This window comes from Panthera onca, chromosome C2, assembly GCF_046562875.1.
Source record: "Panthera onca isolate mPanOnc1 chromosome C2, mPanOnc1 haplotype 2, whole genome shotgun sequence".
Classification (NCBI taxonomy): Eukaryota; Metazoa; Chordata; class Mammalia; order Carnivora; family Felidae; genus Panthera; species Panthera onca.
The window spans coordinates 149,994,689-150,011,230 of NC_138347.1; the positions used below are offsets into that span (position 1 = coordinate 149,994,689).

The window sequence follows — 16,542 nt, forward strand, 5'->3', positions numbered from 1 at the left end:
GACGTGGTATACATATACACAATGGGATACCACTCAGCCACAAAAAAAAAAAAAAAGGAATCTTGCCATTCATGACAACATGGATGGCCCTAGAGGGTATTATTATGTTAAGCGAAGTCAGATAAAGAAAAATAAATACCATATGATTGCACTTGTATGTGGAATCTAAAAAAAAAAATAAGAACAAAAAGCCAGAAAGACTCATAAATACAGAGAACTAGTGGTTGCCACAGTGAAGAGGTGGGGGAATGGGTGAAATAGGTGAAGGGGATTCAGAGGTACAAACTCCCAGTCATAAGACAAATACGTCACAGAGATGAAAAGTATGACATTGGGAACACAGTCAATAATATTGTAATAGCGTTGTATAGTGATAAGTGGCAACTGTTTATCACGATGAGCAGTGAAATCACTACGTGGTACACATGAAATTAATACAACACTGTGTGTCAACAACAATAAAAATTAAAATAAAAAACTTTGTCACAGCTACTCAATTCTCTTGTAGTGTGAAAGCAACCACAGACAATATACACATGAACAAGCATGGCTGTACTTCAATAAAACTTTACTCCTGGAAATTGCAAATTTGCTATTTCCCATAATTTCACATGTCAAGAGATCTTATCCTTGACTTTTTAATCAGTCATTAAAAAATATAAAACGTATTCTTAGTTCTCAGGCCATACAGAAACAGGTGGAGGACAGAAGTTGACCATCCCCTCATTTATTTATTACCTACTTTCACTGGCAACAAACCAAAGGCAAGTGAGTTTACATTTTAATTAAGTACATTAAACCTAAATGTGAAGACCCATAACAGAAAGGGTTTTTAAGTGAGTTAACAGGTTACTTGAGAGGTCACACACAGTTTTTGCCTGTATCTTCAGAAACAGGTTGTGTAAAAAACAAAACTGGACCAAATGACATATGAAAGCCACAACAAGACCATTTATTTGGGAAAACCAATTCAGGCCATTAAGACTGGGTATGGACTAAACCAGAATTAAGCCTCAATATATGCATACCTTTAAAAATCTTTTTTTACTATAAAGATCTCCAACTTTGTTTGAAGGACCCTTTAAACTGACTACCAGATCCTTCCAATGGTTCTTACCTGGAAATTTAAAAAACAAGAGGACTCTGCTCCATCCCCATGGTTCTCTATCCCAGTAGAACTGGGATAGAACCCTGGCATTGCAATTTTTAATTTGTTTAAAGCGTCATACATGTTGCTGACACTGATACCCCCAAAGAAGGGCTACAGCTATAGACAAATAATATGATCCAATTCTATTATATATAACATGCTGTTACATGCATAACAATGTTATATGTATAATGTTTTATATATATAACATTAGTCAGTAACTCAAATTAAATTAAAACAAATGTGACTCCACAGAGTAACCCCAGGACCAGCTCTTAAAGAAGCATCTATTCATTAAGACACTACAGATTCTAATTACTTAATCTTTTAGCAACCTTCAAGACCCCACCATACATGTTAAGTTTATGTTACTCTCTCAAACAGAAGGACATTTTTGCTGCCTTTGACAGCTTTACCATAGTAAAAAGTTTCATAATCATGAGGCTCTCTTATATTTAGAAAGAATAGCAGAATATTACAAAAGGTAGAGTGAGCTAGAAAGCTTTTATTTTCAAAATGTGACTACTTTCATTATCTCAATACAAAAAACCTTCAAGGAATAATAGCTCTAAATCTGTTCGAAGTCCAAAAATACACCAGTAAATGAGTCATAACCTGGAGGTATATATCAATGTCTCATTGGCATATTGTTTTTTGTTTTCTCAATTTGCCAATTTGTTAATCAACATTTTGTTTCACAAGTTTTCCCACAATTCCTTCATTTACTCAACAGTTCAAGGACATAGCAATACCAAGGGCGTGAATACAACGTATGCATAGATTTCATTTATTGAGTGCTGGATGCATAGGGGCACTTGTACCCCAATGTTTATAGCAGCACTCTCAACAATAGCCAAATTATGGAAAGAGACTTAATGTCCATCAACTGATGAATGGATAAAGAAATTGTGGTTTATATGCACAATGAAATACTACGTGGCAATGAGAAAGAATGAAATATGGCCTTTTGTAGCAACGTGGATGGAACTGGAGAGTGTTATGCTAAGTGAAGTAAGTCATACAGAGAAAGACAGATACCACATGTTTTTACTCTTATGTGGATCCTGAGAAACTTAACAGAAGACCATGGGTGAGGGGAAGGAAAAAAAAAAAAAAAAAAAAAAAAGGTTAGAGAGGGAGGGAGCCAAAACATAAGAGACTCTTAAAAACTGAGAACTGAGGGTTGATGGGTGGTGGGAGGGAGAGAAGGGTGGGTGATGGACATTGAGGAGGGCACCTGTTGGGATGAGCACTGGGTGTTATACGGAAACCAATTTGACAAAAAATTTCGTATTAAAAAAAAAAGATTTATTCAACAAATTTATTCAACAAATTTTTATGTAACTGCTACTCGCGAGGACGTGTAATAGATTCTGGGTATACAGTGGCAATTAAAGCAGATATGGTCCTTGCATCCTTGACCGGAAGGGAGACAATAAGTGAATGAACAATTACAAAGAGTGAGAAGTGTATATAACTAAGTCACAAGTGGAAGAAGGGAGTAGAATGACACAAGGACAAATGGAAGGTTTTAGAGTGGACAAAGCCTTCTTGAAGGTAACTTTCAAGCTGAGACTTGAAGAAGGATGCAAAAGAGCCAGCATGTAAGGAACAGAGCAGAAACATTCCAGAAACAAGAAATAACATGTACAGAAGCCCAGAGTCATGAAGACCCGATCACTTTAAGAACTAAACCTTGAGACCAGAGTGGTTCAATTATAGTGGGAAAGAGTGGATGCAATGAGATGAGGCTGAAAATAGCCAGACTGTGTAGGGCTGTCTAGCCTTCGGTTAAGGAATGCATTTCTTTTTCCTAAGTGCCACTGAAAGTCCACGAAAGGTCATAAGCTGGTTAATAACAAGATCTCATGGAGTTTTTAAAGCTGGTTTTGGTTATATGGGAAAACAACTGAAAGAGAACAAGAAATAAAAAAGGGAACCTGTAAAGAAACCATAGCAAATAGTCCAGGTAATAGATGGTGGCAGCTTAAGCTCAGATCGTAGCACTAAGCACAAAAATAGCTACACTGGAGAAATACTTTGGAGGTAGAAACAACAAACTGTTGATGGACTAGTTCTAATAAATGAGAGGAATTAAAGTAGGATAAGTGGAATTAAAGAAGAGTCCTACAGGGGCGCCTGGGTGGCTCAGTCAGTTGGGCGGCCGACTTCAGCTCAGGTCACGATCTCGCGGTGAGTTCGAGCCCCGCGTCGGGCTCTGTGCTGACAGCTCGGAGCCTGGAACCTGTTTCAGATTCTGTGTCTCCCTCTCTCTCTGACCCTCCCCTGTTCATGCTCTGTCTCTCTCTGTCTCAAAAATAAACGTTAAAAAAAAAAAAAAATTAAAAAAAAAAAAAGAAGAGTCCTACATATTTGGGTTGAGCAATTAAGTTGTGATACTAAGTTTAGTGCAATGTAGGAAAAAAGAGGAGAATGTTTCTAGAACTGCACTGTCCAATATGGTAGCCACTTGTTACATGCGGTTATTTACATTTACATTTACTTTCATAAAAAATTTAGTTTTTCATATTGCCATATTCAAATGCTCTAGAGCCACATGTAGCTGGTGGCTACCACACCGGGCAACATAGATGTAGAACATTTCCACCACCACAGAAAATTCTACTGGTGAGTAGAAGGAAGGTGTTACAGAAGGAAGAAAGAAATACATACATAATACCAAATGCTAGGTGGTCCGGCAAGACTAAAGCTAAAAAGTATCCACATGGTTGGTCAACATGAAGGTCCAACAGGACCTCAGCAGAGCATATTCGCTGGAATAATGAAAGCAGAGCATGAACTGGAATGGGAGATGAAAAGTGCAGACATGTCCATAGGGTATGGACACACCATGAAATAGAGCAGAGAAATAAATGGGGCATTAGCCGGAGGAAAACAAAGGGTGTCATTTCTAGAATATTCACGCAGCCAACACACCTTTCCTGTGCACCCGTAACTTCTAGACATTCTTCTGAGTACCAGAGATATAAAATCAGGACAAGATCAGGAGAGGAAGAAAGAACAAACAAGCAAACAATGTTATTTCAGAGTATAATTAAGTGCCCAAACCAAATAAAAGAATAGAATATGAGAAAATTAAAATGAGTGAACAGAAAAGACCTCAATGTAGAAGTGGTATCTAAACATGAGCCATAAATGACAAGAAGGAACCATCTCTGCAAATGTCTGGAATATACCTGTATGCTACTGGGAATGATCTAAATGAGATGATAAGATTCACTCAACACATATTTACTGATCATCTATTATGTAGTATGACTCTAGGCACTGGGAGGAAGAAAGCAGTGAAGGACACAGACAAAAATCCCTGTCTTTCTGGAGTTTACATTCTAGTAGGCTAAGAAAAAAGAAAACAAACAATCAAAAAAACCAAAATATTATGTTAGAGAGTGACAAGGGCTATGGAGAAACATAAAGCAAGAAAGGAGATAGGAAGATGGGGAAGGATTGTGATTTTACACAGCATAGCAAGAAAAAGCCTGAAGGAGATCAGGAAGTGAGCCATGATATGGGATCATGCTTGACCAGTTGGAGGAAAAACATAACAGCCTGCACAGATAAAGAAGACAAAAGTAGTAAGTGATAAAGAGAGTATAGACACAGAGGGATTTGTGCTTTTACTGAATGAGATGGTAAGCACCTGGAGGTTTCTGAACAGAAAAGTTACATATCTACTGCTTTGTAAGGGTTACCTCTGGCTGCTGTGTTGAAGATATATTTTAGAAGAACAAAGGTGTAAGTAGGGAGACCAGTTAGGAAGCCTTTGCAGTAACCCAGGCAAATGATTACAACGGTACTGCTATGGTAAGAAATGGTTAGATTTTGGATATTGTTAAAGGGAGAAAAGACAGGATTTACAGACAGGGTTTCCATACTGAATGTTAGAGAAACAGGAGTCAAGAACAATATGGTTAGGGCTGCCTGGGAGGCTCAGTCAGTTAGGCGTGCGACTCCTGATTTCCGCTCACATCATGACCTCACCATTCATGGGTTCGAGCCCTGTGTTGCACTCTGCTTTGACGGCATGGAGCCTGCTGGCAGTTCTCTGTCTGTCTCTCTCTCAAAATAAACAAACACCAAAAAATGAAAAAGAACAATATGATTAGAAGTCTGAGTACCTGGCGCGCTCTCTCTCTCTCAAAAATAAAAATAAACATTAAAAAATCTTTTTTAAAGAAGTGGGGGGCGGGGGTCGCCTGGGTGGCTCAGTCGGTTGAGCATCCAACTATAGCTCAGGTCATGATCTCAGTTTGTGAGTTTGAGCCCCACATCAGGATCTGTGCTGACAGCTCAGAGCCTGGAACCTGCCTGCTTCGGATTCTGTATCTCCCTCTTTCTGCCCCTCCCCTGCTTGTGCGTGCATGCTTTCTCAAATATATATATATATATATATATATATATATATATATATATATATATTAAAAAAATTTAAAAAAAAAGAAAAGCCTGAGTTAACTGGAAAGATACAGTTCCATTCAGAAACAACTAAGAGAAGCAGCCATTAGGGGAAATTGAGAGCTCATTTCTAGAAAAGTTAAGTCTGTGATACTTCTTAGACACCCCAAAATTTTTTTTCAAAATAGCTGGGTATTAGAATCTAAAATTTAGGAGAGAAACCCAAGCTAGGGATATAAATTTGGAAGTGAGAAGCAAACAGATTAAATGCCATCTGTTTAAAGCTATGAGACTAGAGAGTGTATTTAAACAACAAAAAATAAGTCTTAAGACTAAACTCTCAGTCACATCAATAAAGAGATCAGAGAGAGAACAGAAAACCCAAAGGAGACTAAGAAGGAACCACCAGCAAGGCAGGAAGAAAACCTGCTAGCAGACATCGTAGCCTAGAAGCCAAAGAAAAAAGTGTTTCAAGCAACTGTGCCAAATGCTACTCATAGATTAAATGAGATGAGGACTGTTAATTTATAACATGGTGATTTCCTGGTATGGGTTCAAAAGAAAGGGAGAGTGAATAAAAGCAATTGTTTCAAGCTATTTTGTGTGGGTGATGGGTAAAAGGGGAGACAGGAAGAAAAAATTGTTTTAAAATGAGATAAGCAATATCATGTTTGTGTGCTCATGGGAAGAGCCAGCACAGAAGGAAAAACCAATGATGCAGGAGAAGGGAGACTGACAAGAGTAATAATATTCTTGAGACCAAGAAGGGAACGAGATCTAGTATACAAATGAACTCGTTGTCTTGGAACACTACGGTTCATCCAGTGATGGAGAAGGTAAAGCGCACAGTCACAGATACGGGAGCATGCAGGAATTTTTTAAATCATTCAATATGCTTAGTGAGATAGAAAGCAAGGGTATTAGATGAGGAAGAATAGGGGAGAAGGTGTTGGAATGTTAGAGGAAAAGAAAGATGCAATCATAAAAGAGAGCGAACTAACAGACTGGGGACCACTGGGGATGAAGCCAGGGAGAGACAAAGTTGTTGAAAGTGTATATAAGAAAGTGATTATGATTCAATACGAAATCTCAGGTGGGTGTAAGTGAGGGTGAGGGACCCTAAAAAGGTTAGATGGATACAGATTATAGGTTCTGGTGGGGCTGAAGGGCTGCTGGAATTCAAGTATTTCCTAGAGGAGTAAGGCAGTGGGGCACTTGAAATGAGACTGGAGAGGGGCACCTGGCCCAGTCAGTTAAGTGTCCTGACTCTTGATTTTAGCTCAGGTCATGATCTCACGGTTCAGAGAGTTTGGCCCCACATCCAGATCTGTGCTGGCAGCACTAAGCCTGCTTGGGATTCTCTCTCTCTCTCCCTCTCTCTCTCAGTCTCTCTCTCTGCCCCTCCCCTGCTCTCTCTCAGAATAAACTTAAAAAAAAAAAAAAAAAAAAAAAAGAAATGAGATTGGGGAGGGGGTAGTAATTAGTATAAGACGAAGCATTCTAGGATATGACAATGGGACCATGTGGTTGAATTAGAGTGAAAAATGAGATCACTGGAGGAGAAGAAAGAAAGGAATAGGCCAGAACATCTTTTATACCAGTGTTCCTCAAAGAGCCAGACCACGACACCATGAGGAGCCTGTGCCAGATTATAAATCAACATGCTGCTTCCTTTATCAAAGAAGACTTGCTGCAAAAAAAGTCAGCTGGACTAAACAGTGAATTTAGTGACAGAGGTGATTTATATTCTGGCACAAACCCCTTATCATAATCCTCACTAGTAACAAACAGTTCTGACCAGACGACATTTTGAGTAGCACTGCTCTACACGGACACTGATATCTCCAAGAATTATGACAGAAATAAAAGAGGACACTGAGCCAAGCTAATAAAGTGTTCAAGGAAGGAGGGAGATGACCCTCCTTACTTTTTCTTCTCTTCTCAAATATCCCAACACCTCCCCAGGAAGTCAGTAGATGACTGAAATAAAGAGGGGTAGCGGGTAGTATAATTTGATGGCATGAGAGTCAAAGATCGAAGTTCTGGAAAATAACGGTTAAGAAGTGAATGAAAAACAAAGACACTTTCTCTGCCTCTCAGTTTAGTAGTAAAATGTGTGCAAAAAGGGAAAACATTTACCACTGAGAGAGCTGCAAGGAAGTAGCATTATCAGGGGACAGACTAGGTTACAGTTGGAGTAAGAGAGAGAAGGGAACATTCCCAGAATACACTGAAAATAAAAGGAGTTCTAGGAGTTCCATAAGGTACAGTGAGTGATAAAAGGTGGGAGATGGAGACTTAAAAAGTAACGGGATTAGAATCTGGAGGAAGGGATAAGGCCAATACAGAAGAGTTAGGTAGAACTAAAAGAACAAAGTCCTTGAAACCACATGGGTCAGGACTGGCCTCTGACCAGAATATACTATTTCCTCCATTTTATTTTATTTTTTTAAGTTTATTTATTTATTTTGAGAGAAAGCACACATGAAAGCGGGGAAGAGGCACAGAGAGGGAGAGAATCCCAAGGAGGCTCTCAGAGCAGAGCCCAACTCAGGACTTGATCTCTCTGTGAAGTGTGAGATCATGACCTGAGCCGAAATCAGAAGTCAAGACGCTTAACCAACTGAGCCACCCAGGTGTCCCTCCTCCATTTTAAAGATGGACACTCGATGCAGACTGGCAGGGTGTTGAAGGAGTTCCTGCTTAGCTTCTGATGGACGAGAGGGGACTCATCTGAAAAGCAGAGAAGGTTAAATAGTCTTCCTGTCTTGGAGCTTTCTAGAGAAACATAGTATCTGGGATATAATGGCAAAGGGAGAAACGCGAAGTCCTTTAGCATATAGTCAGGGTATTCTTCAAGCAGATCAGTACGTATTCTTACAAAAAAAAAATCCAATTAGCTGAGCCTAAAAAACCAAACTTTAAAATCAAGCAAAATGCAAGAAAACAGACTAAACTTACTAAGCTATCTAAAGAGTTCTATGTCCACGCATACTAGGTGTCCTGTAACATTTGGTGTCCACTTCTGCATCTATGAACTATTAGGGAGATATAGGTCTGACACCACTGCATTCTTTCAGTAGCTCAGAAAATAATTTAGGTGTCTCAGCCAGCACTTTCTACACAGTGGAATGGAACTCGACTTGGAAACCTCCACAGTTAGACTGAAAAATATTTCTAAGAAACTCTGGTTCCTGCTTTACACATACGGCACTCATCTAGCATGTGGAAAACTTCAAAGACTTGCTCCCTACACTCTTACCCCCAAACCACTTAATTATACTTAAAAAATAGAGTAGTTTACAACAACCACCCCTCGGTGCAAATTACTACAATCATTTAAGATCACCTTCAAATTGTATTTCCAAGAAATTCTGCAGTCATTTTTATATGGACAATGTATAATAAAATGGGTATATATACATCACCTATCACAATTATTTAAGCTATCATAAAACCCCTTTAATAAAAGAAGCTTATTAAACTAGCCCTTCGGCCTTTGCACATCTTTTACTTCCAAGTCAAATCAACTACCAGCATTTAAGATAAGACTTATTAATCACAGATATGGTTTGTATGCCACAAGGATTTATGAACTTGAAAGAACGTAGACAGGTTAAAAATCTCTCCCCCTGCCCAATTTTTTAAACTAGTTGTTTAACATACCTGTAACGAATCTTGAAAGGAAACTACCAGCATAACAACATGTGAATGACGAAATCACAAGTAAAACTGTGGGAACATTAGTGAGGAAATTAAGAGAGGGAAAAAACAGGAGAGAAAACGGGAAGTGCTATGGAGCGTTTTCACCCCAGCATCATCCAGCTGTTCACACTATTCAAACTGCTGGGCATGAGGGGGAGCCTTTCCAACAAGTTCAAAAGAAATCAAAGGCCGGAAATTTCTGGAATATTGTAAGGGAAACTTTACAGTGGCTTGGTAAAGTTACACAGGGATAGGAGGATAGCCAGGGAGTTAGTACCTCTGAGACCAATGTTTTGTAAAAGTCCACTGATCAGTTTAGTTTGTATTCTATACCATATCATATCAAATACATTTGTAGCACTATTCTCAGATACTGCTTTTTATAACCAATGTTGTCCTATGCATTGCACTTTCAGTCCAGACATAGCTTGCTTGTCATTTAAACATGTAGTCTGCAGGTTAAACATGTAATTAAACATGTAGTTTGCCAACTTTTCCAACTCCGGAAATGAAAATTTTTACCCTAGCAAAAAAAGATTTAACCAAAATCTAACTGCCTTTATAAATTTATTCTGACCAAATAATAGAATGCCATTAATTTAAATAAAACTTACGTTCAATATATTTTTAATTATCTAAACTTGGTTGTTAAGTTTTGGATTTGGTCTGATAATAGTTTATCTTAAAAGTGTAGACTTCAGGGGTACTTGGGTGGCTCAGTTGGTTCACCATCCAATTTCTGCTCAGGTCATGATCTCAAGATTTAGTTCGTGGGTTCGGCCCCACATCGGGCCTGGAGTTGGCTTCAGATTCTGTGTCTCCCTCTCTCTCTGCCCCTCCCCCACTCATGCTTTCGGCCTCAAAAATAAACATTAAAATTTTTTTTTAGGGGCGCCTGGGTGGCTCTGTTGTAAGCGTCCAACTTCGGCTCGGGTCATGACCTCACGGTTCGTGGGTTCGAGCCCCGCGTTGGGCTCTGTGCTGACAGCTCAGAGTCTGGAGCCTGCTTTGGATTCTGTGTCTCCCTCTCTCTCTGCTCCTCCCCCACTCATGCTCTGTCTCTATCTGTCAAAAATAAATAAACATTAAAAAAATTAAATTTTTTAAAAAAAGTGTAGACTTCAGATAAAAACCAGGAGAACATGATTTAAAGGCATTAATAAAATTTTAGGCTGACATGATTATGCACATGCAGTCACAGTATCTCCAGCATTTTTAATACCTTCACAGATTAAGTTTTGAGATCTCTTTTAAAAATACTTTAAAAAGCTATAATTAAGATGATCAAGTTGTTATTTTTCCTTTTCCTTGACCCAAACCATCTTATAATTCCTAAACTTAATTGAGTCTTCCAGATTTCACAATCACATGAAAATGTTAAGTTCCTGTGTATAATCAATTGATAGAAGGCATTTTCCAAGTGCCAAAACAGAACCCTAATAGTTTAACAATCTATTTCCTAAGTTATACAAACCCACAGATTCATATTATCTTCATTTTAGAATCATTAAAAACTGTACTCTAAATGGAAGTACTGCAGATGTTACAAACTAGCAGTATCCTGCTAATAGGTGTATTTTATTTGTCCTGAACAGTGTCTTTAAACATGAATTTCATTCACCAACATGTGCAAATCAAAGGATGCACATTAATCTGATCTTTCTTCTCTCAGAAAAAAACAATCAGATGATACCAACACAATGGCTGGAACCGAAGACTGGCTGCTTTGATGGAACTTGTACTCTCCAATTTCTTGCAGTCCACGGTCTCAGACACCCCATGCTGTCTGGTCCTAGAAACACTGAGAGGCCATTCCCACTATAACAGAAGACCAAACCTATATGGCTTTTGAAAGCAATCTTACTTTAGTCACTTATCTTGAATGCCAACATGTTGTATGTCAGCCAATTTCAAGAGATAAATTAAGTCCCTAATAGGTAGACTTTTTCAGTAAACTGTATGTACATGATTTTTAAAGGAACTTTCAAATCTACTCTCATCTCTTATAAAAATCTTGGAAAATTGGGACAGAAGCTATTTGACCTTAGAGATAATAAATGCTGCAAATACTAAGAAGTAACTTGGACATCTAATTCCAAAAATGATTCTTTATGAAGGAATACAATCCATTCTGGAATAACCACTTACATAAAACAATTGAGGCATTCTTGCCGTGCTTAAAGAAAAAAAAAAAACTCCTAACTATAATACATTTCCCAAACAGTCAAAAAATCATTAACGTTTCCACATTATGCTGAATTCCAAGAGCAAAAATACTGTCATTTCCCTTCCCTACGTCAACTTTTCAATTTCATTTCAACCACCCATTATGAAAAAGACATCTAAAATTTTTTCTAAACCGATGAGTTTTCCGTAAAATTAACATCTGACTTCCAAAAGGTAATTGAGAATACACTTTATTCTTGTTACTAATAATCCTATTTGAAACAAGTATATTCATAAAAAAAAGTGTTACTAACAGAAACATAAGAACTTTAATACAGGAGCATGGAGAAAGGTTTTTACTGAAAAACTTAAAGGGCAAAAAATTAGTGTATCACCACCCACAACTCTACACAATGAGAGCCTATAGTAACTATGGTCCAGAGTTCACATACACTGACTCAGCTAGCTTTGTTATTATATAGATCCTAACACAGACATCTTCCTTAATAATATAAGTGAGTTGAGCACTTACTCATGTTTTATCATGTAATGGATTTAGACAAATTGAGTGATTCAATTAACTTTTGCTGACCATTTTAGTTTCTGTAACTCATTAAGATGGCTAAACACCTGATCTTTTACCCCCAAATTATCAGTTTTTGGTTTTACCATTATGATATACTTAACCTACTTAAAGTGACTTAAATACGTGATCCCTATTTTAACTTTGATCTTTCTCCTATAAATATTGGTTGAAATGACATTTTCTCAAGCCAGTCTTTTAATCAGAAATATTAATATGAATAAATTATTCTAGAATTCAAAAGGTTTCCCGATTGATGCTTTCTCATCAGAATTATCCAAAAATAGATTCCGTACAAACTTGCTGGGGGTAAAAAAAAAAAAAAAAAGAAAAGAAAAAAAATCAGAAGCATTACATTATATCCACTGGAGGGCACTCAACATGACCAAAGTATGCAATGAAAACATGCCCTAACACTACTCTCACTCTGCTGCAGCATCAGGTTTGAGGGAGACTCTGGGGGTGGGAATGTCTCTTAAGAGATGTCCACAATTAAATTTTAAAAAGGCAGTTAAACTCTAAAACAGGGTTCCTAATTTAACTTACTTTTCTCTGTTAAGAGCATCTTTTTCTTCAGAGAAAGTAGGTTTTATACATACTTTTAAGGACAGCAGGGTTCAAGCCTCAACAGATGGGTCTAGGTTTCCAATTGAGTCAAGCTCAGTCTTGCATGAAACACAAAAGCAGCATTCTTAAGTCAACAGAAGAAATAACCTTCTCCTGAGTTTAAATGATGAAAAGCCATTGAGTTAATTCCTACTCATTTTCAAGCAACATAAATCACACATTTTCCCTTTGTGGAACCTGAGAAGTATATACTTATTTTAGCCTATTAGCCAGTTATCTAATCACACAATTAGAACAGCATCACATTAACAATGGTCTGTTGAAAAATGAGAACTGATTCTGCAAATCAGTATCCTCTATATTAGGGTACTGGAGGCAGTAGCTACATGCTCTGGAATCCTCAGAAGCAGTCCCTAGTCTTTGTTTACTATTTACTTTTATGGTATAAAAATGTTTTCAGTCAAGCTATTTCAACAGAAGAGATCACATTCCCAACAAAAAGAGAGTTACAAGAAAACAAAGTTAATACAACTCATGTTTTCAAAAACAATGTCACAAGTCTATATGCACTACACAACAGTTGCGGGTACTGAAAAAGTGTGTCCTACTCTAAAAGGCATTCACCCCTTCCGTCCTGGGTTAGCGATCAAGCACACTTCCCACCAAGCTCTAAGTACAAACTTAAAATTCACCACCTACTCATCTGCAATTCCTGATTATCAGCAACTAGTAAACCATGAAAGAGAAACAAAATCTTGTTGTAACTGAACAGATACATTCTTTCATTTCAATAACACAAAAGTTTCACTTGGCTAAATATACTTAGTCCATTTCTGGAGTTTTAATTTCACCGCTTGTTAAAACTATAAAAAAGATACTCAAACTTCTGAATTACCCACCTCCCCAGTTTCAATATTTACGCTCTTCTTCCCACCCTCCAAACAATAAAGACGGGTATCTGCAGACAGTTTTCCTAAGTGCTACACCTTCAAATACCCTTAGAGAAATTGGCCTACTTCATTCATGTCTTCCCTTCCCTTTGGGAAGTATCTCTCTGAAAACAAGCACACAAGACTTTATTTATATGAAGAATTTTTACTCTAGGCCTGACTAGTAATAATAGGAAGCTCAATTCAGTTTGAGAAGTGTAATACTTACTCTACACTCTACATAATACTCTTGGCAAAGACAGTAGTCAGATAACAACAATTGGTTCAAAAAAAGAAAACTTTTGAATGCTTCTTGACACTTGCACAGTGGTAAAAAACAGTGGTTTTACTTTTTCATTAACCACCTTATTCTTAAAACTTCATTTTCCCTGGAAACTCTTTAAAACGACTGTTCCCCAACCTCTGGGAGAAGAATCTCAAGCCTAGGGCTCCACAAGGACTCTAAGTTGCATGCTATACTAAACTTCCTAGTGCATTTCATTTCCCCCTCAAGGACTTCAGACTTGAATAGTCTCAGCATTCCTTTAATCCTACAGAACAGTCTTCTGCAAGTTTTTCAAGTTACTGTTGCAATCACTTTAGGGCCTTGTCCTTGTACATGGCCTTCAGAACAAAGACTAGGTCAAAGTAATGAATACTGGTGCAAATTGAGCAAATTTTGTGAAATGATATTCTCAAGTAACCATAATGGTACTTTTTTTTTAAATCCAGAGATTTCTGTGGGTTTAACTGCGAATGTAAAATAAATACTGCAGCAGCCTGTTTAGAGCCAAAACAAAGCCTCCAAAGTAGTTTAGGTCACTAATCTAAGCGGATACTTAACAGTAGCATTATGTAAATACATTTCAAGGCATGTCGACTATTTGGTAGGACGAAGACAAGTTCACATGAAGAATATCTGAAGGTACTGAATGTTCAGCAACTCACAGTAATGAAATGGCTTCCTAAATTCCACACAGAATGCTTTATAACTCCAACGATCTGAGAAACAGCAGCCTAGACTTTATCAAAGGATAGCCGTCTCTTCAAGTTGATGTCTAGTCTAAGCCACCACTATTCACGACACAAAGCTCTCATTTCACTAAAACCACTCCTCGATTTCCTTTTGCCGACCTCTGCATACCAGCAGGCCAGTCTCTCTTCATTCACCACTCACAAACTCAGGGGGGAGGGGAGACCACAGATGTCTGGAAGATACAAAGTATGGAGACAATGCTCCCTCCGAAAGGGAACAGAAAACCAAGGCAACAACTACACCCAACTGCCAAAGCTTTCAAGTTTCGCGGATTCAGAAGCTGGCTTCGACAACTTCGAGAAAGTCTCTGTTCAAAATCCTCTCCCGAGACAAAACACTGAAAGCAGTTGCAACACTTTGAATTTCATTTGGCCAATTTTGTAGCGAGGGAAAAATTCACTCCGCTGAAAAGAAAACGTGCTCCAAAAATCACGTTTAGCTGCCATAAAAGTATTTGAACACATCATTTCTACCAAGATCCTCCTCCAAGCAGTCAGAAGCTGAATCCCGCGGCTCGCTTGATAAGAAACAGTAAAAGCCAGTCGCCCTGGCCCCCGCCCCTATTTTTACAAGGGTCTCACACCCACCGCCGTAAATCCAAGACCCTCAGCACATTGCACGCCGTTTCCACTCACCTGCACGGTACAAGAAAATGTAGGTGCAGGACATGGGTTTATTTGTGCAAGCCCTACTGACGCATCGCACCGTCTGCACTAGTAGGTTGGTTCCTCTAAGGTTTAAAGTTGCTCGGATCTAAACAAGAACCAGTGCCAAACTCACAGAAGCAGGGCATTAAAAAAGAAAAAAAAAAAATACTAACAATTCTCTTTAAGGATCCTCTTAATTCGTTCTCGAGAAACGGAAAGAGGGAATCTGAACAGAAAGTCTCCTGGCCCTATCGGCCCGGCAGATGGGACCCAGGGTGGCGTCCCAGGCCCAGCACCCGTACCCCAACTCCCCGCTGGGGCTGGGAAGGCGGAGCACCCCCACCCTCCGTCCCCACCCCGCCCCCCGCCCCGGCCCGGAGCATCCCGAGGCGCAGGGTCCCTCCCCCAAACTCGGCCGCGGCCGGAGCCCCGGACGGAAACCACAGCCTTCCCCCACCGCCCGCCCGCCCGCCCCCGCCGGCCATCGAGCTCCCGGACGCGCCCTCGCGTCGCCCCCTCCCCTCCAGCGGCGCCCCGGGGGCCCCCCGAGGAGCAGCGCTACCGGAACCCGGGCCCGGCCGCCGCCCTCCGCCCCCCGGGCGCGGCCCGCCCCCGCCGCCTCCTCGGCGCCCCCAGCCCGCGCCCCCCGCTCCCCACCCCGGGCCTCCGCACCGCGCCGGGCCCGGTTCCCAGCCGCCGCCGGGACCGCGCGCCCGCGACGAAGTTTGGCTCCGAAGACGGAGCGGGAGCAGCCCCGGAAGGGTAAGGAAAGGAGCGCCCAAGCACCTCAGGGGAACAGGCTCCTCCCGCCGCTGGAGTCCGACCGTCCTCGGCCTGCTGTTGCGGCTCGGCGGGGACCGGAGCTGCTCCTCGGACCTTCCTCCGTCTCCGCCTCCCCTCGCTCTCCGTTCCTAGGGCCGGGCTAGCGCGGCTGCCACAGACCGAGAGGCTTAAAATGGCGCCGCACAAGGAGCTCTTATAAGTCGCGCAGTGGCCGCTGTATCCTGCCGCCACCGGCGCAGCGCGGAGCGTTCCGCCGTGCGAGGACAAGGGGCGGGGCGCGAGAGAGCGGCGGAAAGTAGTCCCCGCGCCGCCCGGCGCCCGCCGTCGTCCGACCGCCCGGGGCCGGGGCGGGGCGCCCGCGCACTCCCCGGCCGCTCCCCGGAGAGGGACCCGAGGCTGGCCCGCGGTGCGGGTCTGGGGGGCGGCTCGCTAGGGCGCTGTGGTCCGAGGCGGGGAGGCCCGGGGATGGAGGGAGGGCGGCACCCGGAGCCTCTACTGTCCGGAGCCCGGCGCCCCCGCCCCCGCTCGGGCCCCGACCGGGAGAGCCGACGCGGGCTTGC

At 40.9% G+C, this 16,542-nt stretch overlaps 1 protein-coding gene across 3 annotated transcripts in view; it reads right to left on the bottom strand.

Moving 5' to 3' along the window:
* The window catches only part of CTNNB1 (catenin beta 1), a 41,113-nt gene extending 24,937 nt beyond the window's left edge, over positions 1-16,176 (bottom strand). For 2 of the 3 annotated variants that reach the window (XM_060638351.3, XM_060638350.3), the window contains exon 1: positions 15,986-16,176. The gene's annotated coding sequence lies outside the window, so the exon portion shown is untranslated. Of the gene's footprint in view, positions 1-9,232; positions 9,272-15,985 lie in introns of those variants that run through there. The other variant, XM_060638352.3, reaches the window with a different exon arrangement.
* Between the last annotated feature and the right edge of the window lie 366 nt (positions 16,177-16,542).